The sequence below is a fragment of the Rosa chinensis genome, chromosome 5 (assembly GCF_002994745.2).
Source record: "Rosa chinensis cultivar Old Blush chromosome 5, RchiOBHm-V2, whole genome shotgun sequence".
Taxonomy (NCBI): domain Eukaryota; kingdom Viridiplantae; phylum Streptophyta; class Magnoliopsida; order Rosales; family Rosaceae; genus Rosa; species Rosa chinensis.
Window position 1 is genome coordinate 6,508,365 of NC_037092.1, and position 12,797 is coordinate 6,521,161.

The 12,797-nt window shown below is 34.9% G+C and overlaps 1 long non-coding RNA gene across 4 annotated transcripts; it reads left to right on the top strand.

The window, feature by feature from the left end:
- Nucleotides 1-4,257: 4,257 nt before the first annotated feature.
- LOC121049108 lies at nucleotides 4,258-8,203 on the top strand. 4 transcript variants are annotated; one of them, XR_005799334.1, is made up of 7 exons: nucleotides 4,258-4,462; nucleotides 4,541-4,675; nucleotides 4,788-6,026; nucleotides 6,133-7,142; nucleotides 7,260-7,352; nucleotides 7,438-7,536; nucleotides 7,709-8,203. It is a non-coding gene; the product is annotated as an uncharacterized LOC121049108 (long non-coding RNA). The 4 variants fall into 4 exon arrangements; XR_005799333.1 differs by having other exon boundaries at nucleotides 4,541-4,644; XR_005799335.1 differs by having other exon boundaries at nucleotides 4,541-4,644; nucleotides 6,133-6,246.
- Nucleotides 8,204-12,797: the final 4,594 nt, after the last annotated feature.

Sequence of the window (12,797 nt, forward strand, 5' to 3'; positions counted from 1 at the left end):
TTTTTTGGTTGTTGGAATTTTGCAATAGAGTTTGACATGTTCATTGAAAGATAATTTATTTTTAAATTTTTTAATTTCATTTCAGTTCAGAAAGAAATTTCATTTGATTTGTGTAGTTGTGTTGATCTTCAAAAAATTATGAAATTAGAATTTACATAGACTTCATTTCACTCTTGACAAATTTAGAAACAATGACTTATATATGAGTTTATCAATATACAAATATGAGGTCTAAGAATAATTCTCGCCCGGAGCCTTGAAAGACTCAGGACCGGCTCTGTGAAGAGGTCCAAAATCATATCACACATGCAAGCAATTCTTGCATCTTCAACAAATCATGTCAAACACACCACACAAAAGCGTTCAACCAATTTATGTGCCACAAATAGTTAGGGCGATACACACACATGTACATGTCCGCAAATGGGCACATTAGTCAAGTAGCCATTACATTGGGCTCAAGACAATAGCTCATATTCAGGTCTAGCAGCATATAGAAATCTAGGTCTCCTTTAGTCTTATCCAAATATTAAAATGTTAGTAACGAGTGGAGAAATTCAAGATCTTTTATATATTATTTATTGTTGGTATGCAAATACCTCCCAGGCGCAAGTATCGGAAGCACAAGACTCGTATCGCCAATACACAAGCGAGGTAAGCTCCCAGCCGATGGTCCCGATATCCCTCAGGGTGATATCGGGAACCCCGAGCGTCCCACACCAAAAGAAACGGAACCAAGCTCCCACAAATCTGCTACATTAGGGTCATCTCCAACAATCCAAAGAGGTAACTGTTTACTATCACTTTCCATTATCATTATCTTATACGATACTGACTTGGGCATCGAAGCATTGAAGGCTGGCACACCCAGTCTTCCCTCTGACCTTCGTCTGTTTTGCAGATAAGAGAGACCGATAGTGATAGTAACAGACTGATACATCCCGTGTTCAGCTAGATCGGACCCCTCTCGAGACAGTTGAAACATTTGGCACTAGAAGGACTCCCCTCGCTCCTTGCTGGCAGGACAACACATCCATGGCTACCAACATCCCCGATAACGACGATCCGCCCCACGAGGAAACTACCCGCGAGGTCCAGCGCACTCTCGAGTTCCAAAGCCCGAACGTCGAGAATCGCTCAGTGATGACCACCGATCCAACCATCGCGCTAGAGATAGAGATGCGTGACCTCATAGAGACACTTGTACAAGCCGAGGCCGAGCGCGCAGCAGCCATAGCAGCTCGCCGGGAGGTCGAAAATACAAACCAGAATCACATCCTCCGAGAGGCACTCCAGCGGCGAGTCGCGCATAACGAAGCATTGGACAGAGCCCATTAGCAGGAGACCCCAATACCAACTATCGGTGGTGTCCCGACACCAGGAGCAGTCCTCACCACAGACCCAAGCACTGGCCTCACCACAATGCTTGGTCGAAGTATTTCATATCTCATGAAGATGAGATTGTAAGGTCTGAGGAACTGAAGGAGCATGCCAAAATATTTGAAGAATTGAAGGAGGATGCCAAAAGAATGCAAGAATTGATTGCAAAATTTCCAGCTTAACACTAAGACTGTAGTTTCTTTTATGTTGATCAAACAAAGATTTCTTGATTGTTTGGAGTTAGTATTTCTAGATTGTTTCGAGTTAGCAATGATAATTTATTTCTAGAACATTTCGAGTTAGCAATAATTTTACATTACCTTAAAAAAATTATTCACTCTAAACACTACTTCAAATTTTTACTTGAGACAAAAATTATACTACTTTAAAAAAATTATTCACTCTAAAGACTACAATAACAAAGACAAAAAAAAAAACAGTAAAAGTAATAAAAAGGGTATTGTTTTATATTAAGATTTAGAAAAATTACTAAAAAAAGACATAGCATAAGTCAATTGAGACATAAAAGAAAGAAAAAATAGAGAATGGAAAAAAATCAGGAAGGTCTCCTCAAGGCTTCGAAGACTCCCTGAAATATTGTGCAACGATCTTGTTAATTGATCTAGCAATGCAATTGTTATACATAACTTCTAACATATACATGTATACACACACACACACACACACACACACACTTGTTTGGAGGTCTCCGATTTCAAATACACACACATATACATATATATATATATATATATATATATATATATATCTGTGTGTGTGTATGGTTATATACACACACTTGTTTGGAGGCCTCCGATTTCAAATAGACACACACATATACACACAATATATATATATATATTTTCAACAAAGGCATATAATTAGAGGCCTACAAATATTAGAGGCTTAGTGCGGCGGCACCACCTGCACACTTCAAGGCCGTCTCTGTTTTCAGAAGGGTTTCGAATCAAGATAGTTAATAATCCGCTGACTGATTCTGCCTCATTCTGATCCATTTGAGATAATTATTTTTTGAAGATTTTGTGCCTCGAATAGATTGTACTTCATTCGGATTTTTCCTTGAGCAAATCTCTCATCACTCAAATCCTCCTTAAAGAGTTTCATCCTACCAAGATCATCCTCCACAAAATTATTTCCTTCTCGACCAGATATTCCTGTGTTGACCGAATATTTCCTTCTCAACTAGATATTTCTGTCTCAGCCAGATATTTCCACCTCTACTAGATTTTCCTACCTCGACCGGATATTTCTACCTCAATGAGATATTCTTGTCCCAACATAATATTTCCTCCTCGACTAGATTTTCCTGCCTCGACCGAATATTTCTACCTCAATCAGACATTCTTGTCTTGACCGAATATTTCCTCCTCGACCAGATTTTCCTGCCTCAACCAGATATTTTCTCTTCGACTAGATATTCTTGTCTCGACCGGATATTTCCACCTCGACCAGATATTTTCGTCTCAACCGAATATTCCCTTCTTGACTAGATATCACCACCCTAACAAGATATATCTCCTCCCACAAGATAAGAAGTCTCCTTTATTAAGATACAATCCCTATAACATATAACATGTTATGAATTTTTCCTATTCCTATTATTTGAAGGAGCTTTCACATGATCAAATTATAATTTATCCATTTCCATTAGATTAAGGAGTTTTTACATTCCTAATAAATTAAGGGTAAATGCTCTATAAGAGGTACATGGACATGTGCTACAATAACATTACTAATGAATACATGTCATAATATGATGGACCTCTCTACAATTTAGGATATTCACAATCATAAACATACCCTAAATCCATTTTTACTTTTATAAATGGCATATTGAAGGATTCGAGAAAGGGATCCTCTCCTGAGCATTGGTTTTGCCTGAGCTACCTGAGCTATGAAGGAGATTAAGACACGTAGCACTATGAGATCTAATGGTCTACATCTCTTATTTTTATTTACCTTTCTATTTGCCTTTCTCCCTTCTGTTACCTTTCCTCTCTGTCTCTCTTCTTTTCTTTACTTCTTTTCCTTTGCTGATATGAAACTCATACCAGGCGAGAACTATTTTTGGGTTAGAAATCTTCTATGAAACTGTTACCAAGACATTAGAGCAAACCCAGAACACTCATTCCTCTCCAATCGGTCAAAAACTAAGCAGCGTGATTATCACACCTCAACATTCACGACCAAAACGCAAAAAAGCAAAAACCTTTACTTAGTAGTAAGATCAAGAACAAAAGCCCAGCTAGGAATTTTAGTAGGGGAAGCTAAATATGTGATCTCGGTTGCGTTCAAAACTCGAGGGCTCCAATGCAACAATTGGGGAAGAACAACATGCACCTCAAAATGAATCCTACCAGTTAATTCTCTTAGATTGATGGAATCGGCCACAACCTGCAATCAATTTTTGGCCTTAATTCAATAATTGAATGATCGACAGTGAAGGAAAAGAAGAAGAAATCAAACTGATTTTTCATGTTCAGATCTAAGAATTTAATTCTGATAAACCAGAATCAAGTCATGAAAATTTTTCTCTACAATTTTGGGTTGGTTTCTGTGATAGTGAAAAATATCTGATTTTTGTATCAGAGAAGGAAAAGAACAGAAGAAAATGAAGAGAACGAGAGAAAACAAAAGTAAGAAAAGAAAAGGAGAAGGGGTGCAGAGAAAGATTGGGAAAAAGACAAAACCTAAAAGAGAGAGGAAACTTTCAGTTAAGTTGTAGACCATTAGATCTCATAGTGCTACGTGTCTTAATCTCCTTCATAGCTCAGGTAGCTCAGGCAAAAACAATGCTCAGGAGAGGATCCTCTCCCTTCGAGAAAGAGGAGACAAGTCAGACAACTACCAAAAAAAAAAAAACGAGAAGCGGGACTATGAAAACCCAAATGACCGAAGGCGGGGAGGAAGGCGCCAATTCAAAAGGAAAAAAAAAATTAAAGATAAAACCTAAGGAAACAGAAATCTATCTTTTTCGCACTTCTCTATCTCTGACGGCGTTCTACGAAAGCTCTGTCTCTAAGGCTCCTCTGAATCTCTCATCTTTGAAGTTCTCATCTCTGTGAATAAGATTAGATTCATCCTTCCCTATATATTATTCTTGTATAGCTTGATTAATCAAGGTCTTATTTTCTTGTAGGCTAGGTTATTCGTTGCTCTTCCAATTATTGAAATTTTTGGATTCGATACAGCTCGATTGATCAAAGCGCCAACCATCGCATTTTTTGCTCTGTTAAACAACAGGTCAATTGCACTGCACTTGACAAAGTTTAAAGTAATTCGATTTAACAGCATTATTGTTGCCTTCGTTGAGTACTCCAATTGATGGGCTGGTCAAATATCTCTTTGAATTCAATTCTTCTGAATACTTAGACTGTGGGTTGCAGGTTTCTGTTTGGGATTTCACCCTCTGATAGGCCTGTGTGGCAACAATTCATTATTTGCTCTTCTGGGTTGTTCTTTGGTTACCTTGTCAATTGCGTCTGTGAGGTTTGTTTCCAATTCAATTTGATCATTTTGAATTATGTTCAAATGTTTCTTCATTCTCAGATATGATTAATTGTTCGTTGTGAACATTTTCTCAATTTTCCTTTGTTGTTGTTCTTAGTTTCATTTTTCACTGTTTGATTGGTGAAAATTCAGTAGGAGAAATTGGATTGGAATAATGAGTATGCTGCATTCTATTCCAAATAGTTGTGTGGTGACTTTGCTGTTTATAAAAAATCTTAAGGTCATGAACTTTTCTCAGCTACCTAAACAGAGTTTTGGGACACTGTTTAGGTAAAAATGGGTTTTCCTTGCCATGTTTTTGTTTTCCAATATCAAATCAGCTTTTCTTAGTTGTCATGTTTGTATGCTCTTCTATCTTTGGTTCAGTTCTCCTTTCATTGATTTTTCTTTGTCACAAACAGAGTTTAGAATAACGTTTTGGTGAAATATGCACGCTTTATACTGTCAGTACATCTATGATTGTTTTATCATCTCTGTTTTTGGCCTAACATTACGTTTTTGTTCTGCTTGATCACAAATATTGTTAATGCTCTTCATTTTTTTTCTTTGTCTAAGCCAAGGGTAATGTCTTGGTCCCCCTGACTTATTTTACTTGAACTTCTATCAGTTCCATTGGAGATTCTTGATATTAATTAGTAATTTCTCACTGTGTAACCTGCTAGTTTTCCGAAAAGAAGGAAGAGGAAATCAATTCTGGGATTGTAAATTTCATTGATAGAGGTCGTTGTGTATCAAAACGTAAATACTGATGCTTTATTCTTTTATAGTAATCTGAATGTGGGCTGTTTGTTTTAATTTTTTTTCGAAAAGAGACGCTGGTATGTCTTGAAAAATGGAGATCTTGCATTTTTTTTTTTTGGATGACAATTGCTAGATACTAGGTTTAAAGTGCTTGTTTGTTAAGATGCGCCGTTCTAATGTGTCTAACATCCAAAAGCCTACTACTGATACATATTGTATTTTGTTTTTTTATAAGTTTATAATTCATTTAGCTGATTGATTAATTAATAATTTAATTTAACATGTATGTATAACAACAAGAAATGCACCGAGTAAACGCTCTCATGTGCAAACTACTGATCAGCCATGCCCAAATGGATCCCGTTCTACTTCAGGTAATTCTTCAATTTTTGTTTTGCTACAATAATATTTACAGAAAGTTAGATTTAACTTATTTATTTGACTCATATTGATTAATTTAACATGTGTATATAATAACAGGTAGTGCAATGAGTAAACACTTTCGTGTGCAAACAACTGACCAGCCATGCGAAAATTCTGTAGAAGATAGACTCAATTCTGCTATTGGTACCACTACAGAACGAATTACTACTGGTAAGTAGTATTGCAGTCTTCTTGAATTCAATTTTTGTCACTTTAATTATTTATGTACTAAGAAGTATAGGGAAAAGAGAGCGAAATGCAATTTTGTTTTCATGAATTGCAAATTAGAAGGGTATACCTAAATTATATGTATAATGATAGGGGTCAGAATTAGTTCACGTCTTCAGCATCAAACTGCTAATGATCAGCTATTGATAAATGTTACAACTGCATGTAGAGCGAAATGATAATGTGATGTCAGCCAGTAATCAAGACCCTCCTACATGTATATACAATATTATATATATATCGTTATATTTTGAGAACTAAATATATTTGTGTACATTAATTAAGAATTATGTTAAAGGTCCAACAAAAAAGGTTGGGGGAAAGACAAGAGGAGTGAATGCAGATAAGATGCTTTCTCAATTGAATGCTAAAATACATGTCACTCTGACCAAACAAAATGGTAGGCCTACAGGCCCATATGCTGAAATGTTGGCCAATGAAATTGGTTTCACAGTTCGAAACCATGCCCCACTAAATGTGGAAAAATGGAAGAAGATTCCGAAAATTGAAGTGAATAAGTTGGTTAAAAGAATAACGGTGAGTGATGATTTGTTTTTCTAAAATGTAAGTTTACATTGATTGCTTTAATCAAATATTTTGTTTGACATAAAATTATTTATATGCAAAAAAAGTTTGACATTGACATGTCTCTCCCTTGGGTCGAGAGATATGTAATTACAACATGTCAGACTGTATTTTGTAATTTTCGTTATAAGTTGAAGAAACATTTTGAGAAATTTTCAACAATCGAGGAAGCAATTGAAAACAAATACAATGATGTCAAGACTCAGGAAGAATGAGAGTTTCTCTGTGCTCGTTTTTCTAGTGAAAAGTTTCAGGTACAATATTGTTTATTTTTTAAACTATTTTTCAACACAGTTCACTTTTTTGTTATATTAGTTTTCTTTTTCATTCATATTCCAACTAACTGTTTGATATTTCCTAATAATTTTCAGATTCGTTCAGAGAAGAATGCTATAAATAGGTCAAAGTTGACACATCACTACAAATCTGGGTCAAAGTCCTCTATGTCTCACCAAGAGCAAATTGTAAGATATTTATAAATTTGGTTAATAAATTTATAGCTTCAATATATATTTGTAGATGTTAAAAGAATATGTTTGAATGCAATAGGCAGCACAGACTGGAGAGAGGCAAGGTGCAATTGATCGCTTTGAAACAGAGTACAAAAGCACTAAAAAAGGTTGGGACTTGGGAGCAGAAGCAAAGTGGGTAAGTAACTTATTAACGATGCATACGTATGGACAAAAGTTCTATAATGTATATATGTTGACCATGACCATAGGTGAAATTAATATAAATTCCCTAAATAGGATTAAATTGATCAGGTTGTAATTGAGAAATTGCATATCATATCTAACTATATATATATTTTTTATTGTAGGATGAAATGATTAAGATGTGAACTGAGACAACTCAACCTGATGGAACTTGGACAATGACAGTTAATGAAATTTGTACAAAAGTCCTTGGAGTCAAATCAGGCTACATCAAGGGTTGTGGTTTTGGCCCTAGATCTCCACCATCAAGGGTCTCTCACTCGTCGATAAATGAAATGTCTGAAAAGAACAAAGAGTTGCAAGAACAGCTTCAAGAGACCCAACACCTTGTAGGGAATCAACAACAAAAAATTGATGCACAAAATGAAGTGATCCAAAGATTGGAGGAGCAAACCAAAAAGTTTGAGGAGTTCATGGCTAACTTTTCCAGGCAACAGCCATCAAGTTAGTATCTTTATTAGAGAACTTAAACATGGACAAATAATTTTTTAGATCATCTTGATTTTGTTATTGGTTTTAGACTATTTTTGTTACTCCTTATGTTAGGAAACACTTTGATTGTTACTTTGGTTTTATTATTATGAGATTTATTATTGGTTTGATTATTTCAATTAGTTTTAAATATTTTCATGTAATATGGTAGAGAACAATCAGTGACAAAACCATATGTATTGTCAACATTTTCCTTGTAATAAGCAATCAATTGTAACGAAAAAGAATTTTCTCACTATAGGCTATAGAATGTATAACGACGAAAATAAATTTCATCGCTATACAATACACAACTTATGAGGACAAAAATAAATTTCCTCGTTAAACATTATAATATGTACGACAATGAAAGTAAATTTCATCGCTATAGGCTATACAACTTATAACGACAAAAAGTAAATTTCCTCGTTATAGAATATAGTAGATACCGCGATGAAAGTAAATTTTCTTGATATAGACTATACAACCTACAACGACAAAGGTAAAATTCCTCGCTATAGATTATACAACCTATAACAACAAAAGTAAAAATTCCTTGCTATAGACTATACAACCTACAACGTCATAAGTAAATTTCCTCACTATAGACTATACAACCTACAACGACAAAAGATTCCTCGCTATAGACTATACAACTTACAACGACAAGACTATACAACTTCAAACAACAAAAGTAAATTTCCTCGCTATAACGAATACAACCTACAACGACAAAAGTAAATTTCCTCGCTATAAACCTTATAACCTATATCGACAAATGTAAAGTTCCTCGTCATTGAGTACCTTTGACGAGGAATAATTTTCTCTCGTACAAGATACATATAAGGAAGAAAATAAATTTCCTTGTTAAAGATTGTTTATCGTGAGGAAAGACTTCCTTTCCAAAAGATACCTACAACGACAAAAATGTTTTTTCAATTTTTTTATTATTTATAATTTCTAAATTATTTACATATTATTAGTGAGGAAATAATACTTTAGCGATGAAATTTATTTTATCGGGAAATATATTTAATGACTATTTTCTGGCCTTCAAAAAATTTTAGTGAGAAAAAAGTATGATTTTCGGTGAGGAAAAAAAGGGTAGTTCTAGTTGGACCTCTAAATTTGCTATATTGACCTCCATCAGTTTTTTAATAGTTATTGGACTTTGTCAACTCATATAAAAAAACATATAAGGATACAGAGAGAAAGAAAAAAGAAAAAAAAAACTCTTCTTACCTCCCACGACAAACTAAGGACGTTTTTCTTTTTACTTTCAAAGTATGTTCTCCCTTCAATCTCTCATGCTTGGATGCGAGATAATACATTTGTAGAAAATTTTAAATTGTTATTGTTTTCTATTAAAGTCCCATATTTTGAAGATGGAATTAGATAAGTTTGACCTTTATACTTGTAAGCAAAACTTTATTTGTTTCAACTTTAGGAAGGGATAGATGAATGCAACAGTAACAAAAAATACTTGTAATTTCTCAGTTTGTTCTGCTACTTCCCTTAACTTTTTCTTCAAAGTTTATATCTTCAATTCTCCATGGCTTACGAAACTCCAAAATGTTGGATTGATTCATAGATCCGAGAGACATAAAAGAATCTCACTTTTAGGAAAGGCTCTTCTTCAAGTTCGAGTGTTAATACTCGGAAGACTCACGAGCAGCGTTAATACCTGAAACTTGACTTACTTGACTAGTCCAAATCTGCAATTTGGTCAATTCATTCTGCTTATTCTTCTCTTAGTTGAATTAATAGAGATAATAATAAATAAATAAAATAGAACAAAAGATTGTTGAAGAATAAATTTAATTGTTCAAGGATATTTTGGTAAAAGTAAGGAGGTGCACTTAGCTATTTAAGTATTTAAAAAGTGAATTAGAGGTCCAATAAGTAGGAGAGGTTCAAATAGCAAATTTGGATGTCCAACTATGACCCCCCGGAAAAAAATTGTAGCTAAAGAATAACGGCGAGAAAAAATATATATTCATCGCGAAAAGGGATTGGCGAGGAAATAATATTTTTCTTGCGGAAACTTTTCTTGATCACCCTACCGCGAGGAACTGGTGACAAAAATATTTTCCTCACGAAAACACTACTGCGAGGAAATCTCAGTTTTCTGCGACAAATTTGTGCCTCCCAAATTAGCATTTATGTTGTAGTGCTACTAGAAAAACCCCCTATCACACACAGATATCCACACGGAGAAGATTCTGTGTGTAAAACACTGCAAACACACAGATATCTGTGTGCAAAACTATATTCACACAGTTTCCCGTGTGAAATAAAAACTAAAAGTGGGACCCCCAAAATTCACACGGATTTCCTTGTGAAATTCACACAGATATCCGTATGAATTATGGTCACACACAGACTTCCGTGTTAAAAATTATTTATATTTTAAAAATTATTTTAAAATTTATTTATATTTAAAATTTATTTTATTTGTGTCAGACATTCACACAGACTTCCGTATAAGTTGATACAGGAAAAAAAATCTGTGTGAATCTTATTTCCAAATAAAATAAAAACAACTTAACTATTAAAATTTAATAAACATATTTATATACAAAATATTAATTCCGAAAACCATATAAAATATTTATATACAAAAATATTAATTCCGAAAAACATATTTGTTATCTAGGGCATCAGTACCCTCCCCCCATATAAAAGCCAAGCCGTCCCAAAACCACCCGCTTTCTAAGCTTCTGCAGCTCCAAAAAAAACCCAAAGCCGCCGAGAGCCCCAGAGCTCAGATCTCGCCCCTCTCTCTCTCTCGGAACAGTAGTTGAACACCATGGTACTCCGCCTCTCTCTCTCTCTCTCTCTCTCTCTCTCTCTCTCTCTCTCTCTCTCTCTCTCTCTCTCTCTCTCTCTCTCTCTCTCTCTCTCTCTCTCTCTCTTAGATCTATCGCCGGTAACATTTGAAGGGCTTTGGACCGTGTCCCTCAAAGATAATTATAATGGTCAGTGTTTGTATCAGTTTAAAGATCGATGATTTAGATTTGTGGTTACTATTTCTCGTAGATCTGCCTAACCTATTTCTCTTCCAATATCCTCTAATTTTGATTCGAATCATTATGGGTCTCCGACCTCAAGCCATAACCAACTCTAATCCAACACTTCGAGCTCGCAGTCAAATCAATCACTGAAGAAATTATACGAACAAGTAAGAGGATTGGCAACAGAGTTTTCTGGGTTCTGTGGCTGCCTAAAGATGAATGGATTGGGTCACATTTCTGAAGATAAGGCATCTAGCAGCACTAGTTGTAATGGGACTCATCCTTCCCCATGGATTGGTGGTCTCGATTTGGTGGTATTGAGAATTAAAAGGCCGCTTCTTTCGTGGTGGCTGTAGTGGGTGCTTAAGGAGTGAATCTGTGCTTATGGTGCAGACATTGGCAGTTTGTGAAGCATTAGAAAGGTGTATATCATGGGAGAATGGAAGAGGATAATGCTGGAAACAGATGCAAAGTTGGTAATTGAATACTTACAATGACAATAATTTGAGGGACCAAAAAATAAGAGGACAATCATTTGAGGGACCAAAAAATAAATATGTAAATATGTGAATTATTTTAAAAAATTCAATAAATGTATTTCGTACACACATATTTTTTCGGTGATGGAACATAATTGTTGGAGTTGATTAAAGTGGTGGGACCCACTCAATGCATTCACACGCCAGTAATACGTCCAGATATATAATCCGTCGCTGTATCCGTGTGTATTGACGTATTCACACAAATTTCCGTGTGGAATGCTATAATTTCATACATCCCTCATCCATGTGTGATTGGTGCTTTTTCTAGCAGTGTAGACGCTGAGTCCAACTTGGACTTTGTGACAGACCAAACATGTAACTAATAGGAAGCTCCAACACCTGTGGACCGCCGGATAAGTTAATACGGTTTAGCAAAGACTTTGTTATCAATCCCATACATTGAGCCAGGTCCACGATTAGAATACCCAATCTTGATGATGTCATACTACAGCTCGATCCATTCAATGATTCCTTAAAGAGTTTGGGAAATACCGTTATTCACCGAGTAAATCAGTATATTCTCCTTCTTGAATATTGTACATGTAGGGGGTGTATTGTATTTGGATTTGTGTGGAGTTTTTTTAAATGATAGACTTTTTCAAAAGTCCATGGATTCTATAAAAAGTTCATAGACTTTTATTGATTTTTTAAAAACCATTGACTTTTATTGATTTTTAGCACAGATTTTTACTGATTTGTAAAAATCTACAGACTTTATATGAATGACTTATGTAGATTTCACAATACTTATAAAAAAGAAAAACCAAGCTAGTTTATTAGTCAGAGAATAAAATACGATGCCATAGCTATGTTAACTAATGACCATTAGCGTAGGAATCAGAGAAGCTCAAATAATGTCATGAAACAAACATATAAGAAAATAAAGGAAAAGCCTCCAAATATAATCAACCAAACCAAAAGATATCCAAAAAAGAGAAGGAAAAAAAAAACACATTGATGAAGTTTCATGCCAAATAAGCAGACGTCTTTGAAATAATGATATGATTTATTTTTCTCCCTCATTTTCACTTTCTTGATTGTCATTGTTTTCATTGTTGGCATTTGGTTGGGCATCTGTCCACATATGAGTAGCAATACTCATTCTCCATTCATTAGCATTCTCTCTTTGCTGATCTTGGGTTTGAAAATCATCCCATTCAAAATTA